At 40.5% G+C, this 8,887-nt stretch overlaps 1 pseudogene across 1 annotated transcript in view; it reads right to left on the bottom strand.

The window, feature by feature from the left end:
- Positions 1-8,479, bottom strand: part of LOC308375171 (myosin heavy chain, fast skeletal muscle-like) — a 9,021-nt pseudogene extending 542 nt beyond the window's left edge. Inside the window, exons 1-30 of the transcript XR_013969085.1 lie at positions 8,276-8,479; positions 8,034-8,177; positions 7,792-7,948; positions 7,656-7,683; positions 7,437-7,551; positions 7,249-7,341; positions 7,094-7,157; positions 6,904-7,002; positions 6,711-6,814; positions 6,451-6,589; positions 6,036-6,154; positions 5,411-5,560; positions 5,143-5,313; positions 4,750-5,050; positions 4,577-4,647; positions 4,388-4,475; positions 4,184-4,301; positions 3,965-4,088; positions 3,715-3,851; positions 3,183-3,438; positions 2,817-3,059; positions 2,548-2,724; positions 2,318-2,463; positions 2,116-2,206; positions 1,639-2,028; positions 1,236-1,481; positions 946-1,142; positions 656-839; positions 355-520; positions 87-211 (exon numbers count right to left, since the gene is read on the bottom strand). The product of XR_013969085.1 is annotated as a myosin heavy chain, fast skeletal muscle-like (transcript). The remainder of the gene's footprint in view (positions 1-86; positions 212-354; positions 521-655; positions 840-945; positions 1,143-1,235; positions 1,482-1,638; positions 2,029-2,115; positions 2,207-2,317; positions 2,464-2,547; positions 2,725-2,816; positions 3,060-3,182; positions 3,439-3,714; positions 3,852-3,964; positions 4,089-4,183; positions 4,302-4,387; positions 4,476-4,576; positions 4,648-4,749; positions 5,051-5,142; positions 5,314-5,410; positions 5,561-6,035; positions 6,155-6,450; positions 6,590-6,710; positions 6,815-6,903; positions 7,003-7,093; positions 7,158-7,248; positions 7,342-7,436; positions 7,552-7,655; positions 7,684-7,791; positions 7,949-8,033; positions 8,178-8,275) is intronic.
- Positions 8,480-8,887: the final 408 nt, after the last annotated feature.

Raw genomic sequence — 8,887 nt, 5'->3', positions numbered from 1 at the left:
GTAATACATAGAATTTTAAGATATGACCAATTGCTGAAGTCCTAATGAATCTCTTCACTCCATCCTGTTGGATTTAGTATTTGTACCTCAGCCTCTTCCAGGGCAGTCTGGATCTCAGCCTTCTCAGTCTCAACAGTCTTCCTGGCCTTCTCCAGCTCATGAATGCTCTTTCCAGTCTCACCAAGCTGCTCCGTCAGCTCAGAAATCTCCTCTGCAACAAGACATTTAAAACCCTTAACACAAAGTCGGCATCTACCAATGTACTATTGATTTATATTCCAGGATAAACATTTTGTTTTTAGCTTCTCTTAACAAGCTTTGATTTGGAAGTATTTTAAGGCCATCTTGACTTACGTTGGAGATTCTTGTTCTCCCTCTTAAGAGTCTCCAGTTGGTCAAGAGCCTCCTCATAGGAGTTCTTCATTTTGAACAGTTCAGTACTCATAGAGCGAGCCTCTTTCAGGGCACCCTCCAGCTCTGCCTGACCCTCCTCATATTTCTGCTTCCATTCTGCCAAGACCTTTAAAAAACAGTTTTTGCCTTGGGTAAATTTCACATATAAGACACTGCTACCACAAATCCATATGCTCATATTATGTTATATGAAGGCTAGTTTGTCCTACAAAATCACATAAATTCCAGAAAGAGGTATAACCTTGTCAAAGTTTCTCTGCTTCTTGTCAAGGTTGGCAGCCAGACCATTGGCTCTCTCCACATCAACCATGAGGTCCTCAACCTCACCCTGGAGTCTCTGCTTGGTTTTATCCAGAGAAGCACACTTGGAGTTGATGGCCTCAATTTGTTCCTCAGCCTCCTGAAGACGTTGGGCAAGCTTTTTCCTGATAACGCAAACGATTTAAGTTAGAGGACATGGACAGGTTTTAGTAGACAACGTAACAACCCACATCCACATTCTATGTGTTTCTTAGCCTGTTTGGTACATACTTGGACTCCTCAAGCTCTTCAGTGCGCTGGATGGCATCAGTTTCGTACTTGGTCCTCCACTGAGCAACTTCGCTGTTGGCCTTGGACATACCACGCTGCAGCTCAGCCTTTGCCTCCTGCTCCTCCTCAAACTGCTCCCTCAGAAGGTCGCAGTCGTGACGTGCAGACTGAACACCGTGGGCCAGGGCATTCTTGGCCTATTTGGGAACAATGAATGGTGTTAATTTAGTGCTTCAAAGAATGTGGGTTATGTACTCCAATTTTTTCATGTCATTCAAGGGTATCAGTACCTTGACTTCCTCCTCATTTAGCCTCTTCAGCTCCTCAATTGACTGAGTCATAGCCTGTTTGCTTCTACTCAGCTGAGACACAAGAGCATCTTTCTCCTCAACCTGGCGGCCGAGTTCACCATTTTCAGTCGTAAGTCTTGCTCTCTGAGCACTGAGGTCGTTGACCTGGCGTGCACCCTCATCACTCTTGGCCTTGATTTCACTGAGTTGGTCCTCAAGGGTACGGCACATCTTCTCAAGATTTCCCTGTTTGTGAAAGTAAAATTCATTAGAAACACAGAAGTCAGAAATGTTTATGACAATTATTACAATTTTATTTATGTATGTTTTATATCATTGTTTGCAGTATGATATTGTTTGTAGTAAGAGTCAGCTAGAGCATTAAGGTTTACATGTCACAAACCTTAGCTTTAGCGACTCCCTCCATGTTGCTGGAAAGATCATCAATCTCCATCTTGTATTCACTCTTCTCCTTCTCAAGCTTCTGCTTGACACGCTGGAGGTTGTCGATCTGCTCTCCCAGCTCGGCCACGCTATCAGCCTGCTTCTTACGGAGAGCTGCAGCAGTGGCTTCATGCTGCAGAGTGGACTCTTCAAGGTCACGTCGCAGCTTCTGGAACTCAGCTTCACGCTTCTTGTTCATCTCAATTTGAGCAGCAGTGGCACCACCAGCCTCCTCAAGCCTCTCGCTGATCTCCTCAAGTTCCCTGGAGAGATCAGCTCTCTGCTTCTCAACCTTAGCACGAGCTGCACGCTCAGCCTCGATCTCTTCTTCCAATTCTTCAATGCGGGCCTATTTGTTGTTAGAAAGAAATAAGTGATACTAAGAAAGCACGGGCAGATGATAAACACTATTCGGTACTGAAGACGTGAAACAAACCTGAAGCTCCTTGATCTTTTTCTGGAGCTGAGCACCCAATGATTGTTCATCCTCAATCTTGCTAAGGAGCTGGCTTGTTTCAAAGTCCTTCCTGTATAATTGTAAATTAAAATAGTTGTTAACGGCTGCTTATACCAAAAAAGGACTAAAAAGGAGTACATGTTTGCATGAATCATTAGTTGCCAATAGAATTCTACATTACTTCTTCAGCTTCTCATCAGACTGCTGCTTATCATTCTCCAGATCCATGACATTCTCCTGGGACAGTTTCAGGTCACCCTCAAGCTTTCTCTTGGCTCTCTCAAGGTCCATGCGGAGCTTCTTTTCTTGCTCCAGGGAACCCTCAAGCTGCAGATACAAAGCATAAAGTAATTAAGTAGCACAATGATATATGTGCATGGAATTCTTTTCACAGACAGTCCCTTAACTCACATCATCCACTTGCTGTTCAAGCTTAGTCTTGGCCTTGGTCAGAGTGTTGACTTTGTCTTCCTCTGCCTGGAGATCATCAAGAGTCTGCTGATGGGCCTCTTGGAGGGCTTTCTTCTCTTTTGTCAGCTTAGCAATGGCCTCATCCTGAGAGGCCATCTCCTCTGTCAGGTTCTTGACCTACACATAGAATGTTTTATATCAATATTCAGTAAACCTCACAAAGACTTCTTGAAAATAAAACATTTTTTTTTTTTTTTAAGAATATAAACCTTGTTCTCAGTGGCATGTTTCTCCTTCTCCACTTTGGCCAAGGTCAGCTCCAGATCATCAATGTCCTTCTTGAGCTCAGAGCACTCATCCTCCAGTTTCCTCTTCTTGGCAGTTAGCTCAGCATTGATTTCCTCTTCATCCTCCAGTCTCTCGGTTGTCTCCTTAAGTTTGGCCTCAAGCTGGATCTTATTCTTGATCAGACCCTCACACCTCTCCTCAGCATCGTTGATAATTTCATTGCTCTACAGTAAATACAAGATAAAAGGATGAAATCTGATTTGTATTGAAAACATAATTCTCAGACAGTGATTTGAATATTGCAATGATGTGAAGAATTGTTACCCGTTGTACAGTTATACACTTACAGATGACATTTGCAGATTCAGGTCATTCCTCTCTTGCGTAATAGCCACCATCTTCTCCTCAAGGTCCTTCTTCTTGGCATCAACCTTTGCAAACATGTCTTTGAGTTTTGCATGTTCCTCCTTCAGGGCAACCAGCTCCTTCTCAGTTTCAGCACTCTGAAGCAGAGGCTTGATCTTGTAGTACACCTTCATCCATGGCCAGTGCTTCACATTAATGAATGAGCGGATATTTATCTGGATAGTAATGATTGCCTCTCTGCAAAAGAGGTTGATTTGTTGATTAAACCGTGTTGAAGCTTACTGAATAGATCAGAGGGATTCTGTCAAACACTGACAGTGATTAGTCAAGTCTTTTATATACATCTGTGTTGATGGAAATTATCTCTGTTCTATAGGTTTGTAATTTAATTTATAAGAGATTGGCAATTCATTCAACACAACCTATTGTGTTACAATTAAAAACCCTGCAATGCTAAGTTTTATGGCAGATCATTTTGTTGAGCATGATTCAACCAAATACATCACACATTACCTCCTTTCCATCATCGCGACAAACTCCTTCCTCATCAGGTATGCACGGCACAGAGCCTGAGTCATTGTGACCAGGGCAAGCAGTTTCTCATCTCGCATCTCCTCAAGGACACCAAGCAGACCAGCTTTGAAGAACACCTAAGAGAAGAACAAATAATTATGAGGTGTGTGATTGAAGGCAGAAATGGACACACTGAATGTAATTCAATATTTATCCATAATAATTGATTTAAGATAGAAACATTCTCCACCTTAGTGTGTCCAAACTTGTACTCATCGTGATTAACATCGATAGATCCCAAGAGCTTCTCAGCAGCCTTCTTGTTATCAATGAACTGACCCTCAGGAATAACACTAGCATTCAGTACTTTGTATCTGTTGTCAATCATAAGAAAAACATTAGTTTCCCCATATTATACATATATGAATTGTGTATTATAAGTTATTGTTGTATATTGTTGTATGTTTACCTCTGCTTGAAGTCAGCATACATGATTCTGCTTGGGAAACCCTTTCTACAGATTCTGATACCCTCCAGTACACCATTACACCTGAGCTGGTGGATGACCAGGAAGTTCTGCATATAACCTTTGAAAATACAGAGATGTTAAATTTTCAAGCAAATACAAGGTGATGAATAATGGAAATGTCTTAATTTACTAAAAGCCCTTTACCTGGTTTCTTAATTTCATTTGGAATCAGACAACGCACAAAGTGAGGATGGGTGGCCCTCAGGTTGGTCATCAGTTTACCCAAGTTATCCTGTTGAGGCAAGAATGTATGCAATTTTAATCATACAAGTAATTGTGCTGGGACAATTATTGATTGATTGATCATGTTCTTCTTGATATTAAAATACAGACCCTGAACTGTGAGGACACAGTCTGCATGGAGCCACCCTTCTTCTTACCACCCTTCTTGGCACCACCAGTTTCTGTGGACATACAAAAAATGAATCGGATAGTTGAGATATATTCATAGAATCTAAAATAATAACTGTTTGTGTATTAACTTTTTGACTTGAACAGGTTATTACCCTCAACAACAGGTGGGTACAGGACAGACAAAAGTTTGACTGATGACTTTTGGTACAGCTGCACGACAGTGTCGTTCAGTGGATCCTTGTTCTTGTCCAACCATCCAGTAACATTGTATTCCACGATGCCGGCATAGTGGGCCATGGAAAAGTGAGCCTCCTGCTTGCCTTTGCCAGGCTTGGGCTTCGCAAAGGCTGCTGTCTTTCCAAGATGCTGGGCATACAGCTTTTCCTTGAAAGTGCTGTCAGAGGCCTTGGGGACAATGCACTCCTCTTCAAGGATGGCAAAGATACCCATGGGCTGTTGAAAAATAAGATTGCTTAGTTATAAAAGTGGACATCATGAATCTATACAAATCTAACACTGTGCTATGTGGATTGATTGAAACTGACCCTTTCAATCAGCTCAATGCAGGCAGCCAAGTCCATGCCAAAGTCAATGAACGCCCAAACAATGCCCTCTTTCTTGTACTCTTCTTGCTCCAGGACAAACATGGTGTGGTTGAAGAACTGTTGCAGTTTTTCATTGGTGAAGTTGATACACAGCTGCTCCATGCTGTTGTACTGTGTTGGACACAAATTCAAACATTATTGAGAGTGGCACCCTTAAGTCACTAGAAACAAATAATGTTAGTGAAGAATCTTAGAATTTTGTACTCACGTCAAAAATCTCAAATCCAGCAATGTCCAGCACACCAATGTAGAACTGACTTGACTTCTTGGTGTCCAGCATCTCATTGATACGAATGACCATCCACAAGAACATCCGTTCATAGATAGACTTGCACAAGGCTGACACTGCGTTGTTGACCTAAAACAATATGTAAGAATAACTACTTACTATGATGAGAAAAGGCAGGGTTTCCACTGTCATGGAGGAAAGTCATGGAGTTTTAAAATCCCATTTTCCAGGGGTAGGAAAGTCATGGAATTCAGTTAAGTCACTGAAAGTTCTAGAAAAGTCAAGAAATAATTATTTTGTTGAATGTAGGTCTAATGAAATTAATTATGTTATTGTACTGTTCCATGGATAGTGGTTTTGTTGTGCCTGATGCAGTCTCTTGTTATTTACTTTCCTTTCAGAGTGTAGGCCCAATCTGTGCTGTAAATCATTCTGTTTATTTATTAGTTTGTGAAGATTCATGAAGATTTAATTAAAGGTCCTTAAAAAAATGGAAATGTTGTCAATGATAACGGGTGTGAACCCTGAGAAATAAAATACCACCATTAACATTCTTGTCAAACAATGTCCCTGTGGTCTTTAGTCAAGCTTGTATGTGAAGTACCTGTGGCACAGTCTGACCCTTGGTGACATACTCAGTTCCGACTTTCACCCTTGGGTAGCACAGAGCCTTCAGCATATCAGCAGAGTTCAGGCCCAGGAGGTAAGCGACTTTGTCAGCATCTTTAAACAAAGCGTTTAAGTGAGTTATTAATATATTTTTTTTTACCCAGGAAAGTCATTCTTAACCTCAATTGAGAGGCCACTAAAACATATCTAATGAATGACATAGTAGAGGTATTTTCAGGCTTCTGTTGTAGGTAATAAATATAATACATGAATAACTATAATCAGAGGAAAAGTACAACTTGAAGTAAATATTCATGGTGATCTATCTTTTAATGAAATTACTTCAATAAATAAGACTACCTAGTAGTTATCACTAGAACTGACTCAAGTTCAGTAGTTTTGAAACCTACCCTCAGTGCCATCAGGCTCAGCCTGCTCCTCACGCTGCTTCTGCTTGAATTTCAAATTTCCATGATGGAGCACAGCACCAGTCAGTTTGTAAATGGTGACTTTCTCCTCTGCAGTGAAACCCAGGATGTCAATGGCTTCCTGCAATCACATGCATAAATGCAAATTAAGCTCATCATTATTGTTAATCATTAGTGTTTTTAAGAATGTCATTCTCATTGTATTCATTGTCCAGAATAAAATCTCGGAATGGATATCTCACATCTGTGGCGTCCAACTCTTCATTGTCATTAATGCTGGCAACAGTGATCTGACCCTGACTGCACATGGGGAAGTCATAGGGGTTGTTTGTGATGAGGGCCATCTCTGTAGAGGGAGAAAACAATAATTTGTTGTTGCGAATTAATAATAACATGTAATGTTTTTTGATTGTTGGTTGAAAATAATAACCCTACCAATAAGCTCAGGCTTGTGGTTGGTCATCATCTGGAAGAAGATGTGGTAGCCTCTCTCATCAGGAAGCTGGAATGTCACTCTAGACTTTTCCAGCAGGTCTATTTAGGTGGGGAGGAATATATCTTAACTTATGAAAAATTAAGGCAGCAATCATGTAAAATGTTGATATACACAGGAAAGTATACTTACAAGTCTCAATATCAGCTTTAGCCAGTTTTCCAGTTGCGGCAAAGTGAATCCTGATGAATTTTCCCTGTTTTAGACAGAATTATATCCTAAGTTATTGTATCTTATTAATAACCGCAGAACTGAGGCCAGAGAAGTTAAATGAGAAGTTAACTTACAAAACGGGAAGAGTTGTCATTCCTCACAGTCTTAGCATTACCATAAGATTCCAACAGTGGGTTAGCAGCAATAATCTGGTCTTCAAGAGAGCCCTGCGAGTGGGAGAAACATTCAAGGATTATGTTGTTATGAAGACAATGTTTGTGTTGCTTTATGATAATTAGCAGATAAGTGTAAGGGGTCTGACCTGCATCTTTCCAGGCTCTGGCGCCTTTTTCTTTTCACCACTACTGACTGCAATTGTTGCAAAGTACTGGATGACACGTTTGGTGTTCACAGTCTTGCCAGCACCGGATTCTCCGCTAGATTAAACATAAGATATTGACATTTTTCAGATAAGAACTGTGTGTGTCACAAGGTAAAATACAAGATAATGCAAAGTTTTAAGTCATGCATTGACACTTACGTAATCAGAACAGACTGGTTCTCCTTGTCTGTGGGACATATGCAATTTTAGATAAATCAATTTTTCTTAATTAGTTCATGAACAATTATGTACATTATCCCTTACTTATTTAGTGGCTTTTAAATTGAACGCTTACCTTGGAGCATGAACTGAAAAGCATTGTCAGAGACAGAGAAGATGTGGGGTGGGGCCTCCATACGCTTCTTGCCTCTGTAGGCCTCCACCACTTCTTGGTCATACACAGGGAGCCACTTGTAGGGGTTCACAGTGGCACAGAAAAGTCCAGAGTAGGTCTAGAATGGGGAAATAAAGGGGATTGGTTTCAGAGCTCTATTTTTTTTTTGCAGTTTTTCATCTGTGAGAAAGCATAAAGCTTACGTAGATCATCCATGCTGCATAACGCTCTTTGAGGTTAAACAGGACAGAGGCTTCATTGAGGTGGGTCATCATGGCCATGTCCTCAATCTTGTCATACTTGGGAGGATTCAAGGGGAAGATCTCATCCTCCTTAACGGTTACTTCCTAAAACAAATGGACAATATAAAGAGATAAAGTCAACAAACTTTCTGTTTAATGGAAATACTCAATCATTTTCTTAACTAAGAGCCTTGCTAACATACCTTTTTTTCTATAAGCGTTTCAACCGTGACCATGCCACCCTCTTTCTTCATGATTTTGGCCTTCAGGTACAACTCCTCCTTGTCAACTACAAAACAAGCTGTCTTTGCATCAAAGGGCATGGTTTGGGCCTCAAGCCTCTCCCTCTCAGGCTTACGAAGGTAAATGGCGGCCTTGCCATATGCGGCCATGTCACCGTCTCCCATGTTTGAGGTTTACTGTTGGAAGAAGAGGCATAAACATGTAATATGAAATTACCACCACAGACTATAAAAAACATAATTTATCCTTGCAACATAGCATATCTAAAATAAGTAAACAAACTAACAACTGGATGTTTGTTTTAGTTTTCTTTTGTAGTGACTGTGTATGAGGCAGTCAAGAGCAACAGTAAATATTTACAATTGATCTAATGTGGGAACAAGGCAATCATATCTTGCTATTCAAAATGCACCCTACAGGCATAGGGTAGTGTAGTGTAGTTAATACTGTAAATACAAGTGTGTTGGATTATTATTTAGCGGATTTAAAATGTTCTCTTTGTCTTTTATCAAGACGTACTGTATGAAGTGCAGTCTTTTTGCAAAAAATCAAAAAAAGGAAGAAAGACATAA

Source organism: Sprattus sprattus, assembly GCF_963457725.1.
Source record: "Sprattus sprattus genome assembly, chromosome: 14".
Classification (NCBI taxonomy): Eukaryota; Metazoa; Chordata; class Actinopteri; order Clupeiformes; family Clupeidae; genus Sprattus; species Sprattus sprattus.
The sequence above is the reverse complement of the archived record's forward strand: the minus strand, read 5'-3'. Positions and strand labels throughout refer to the sequence as shown.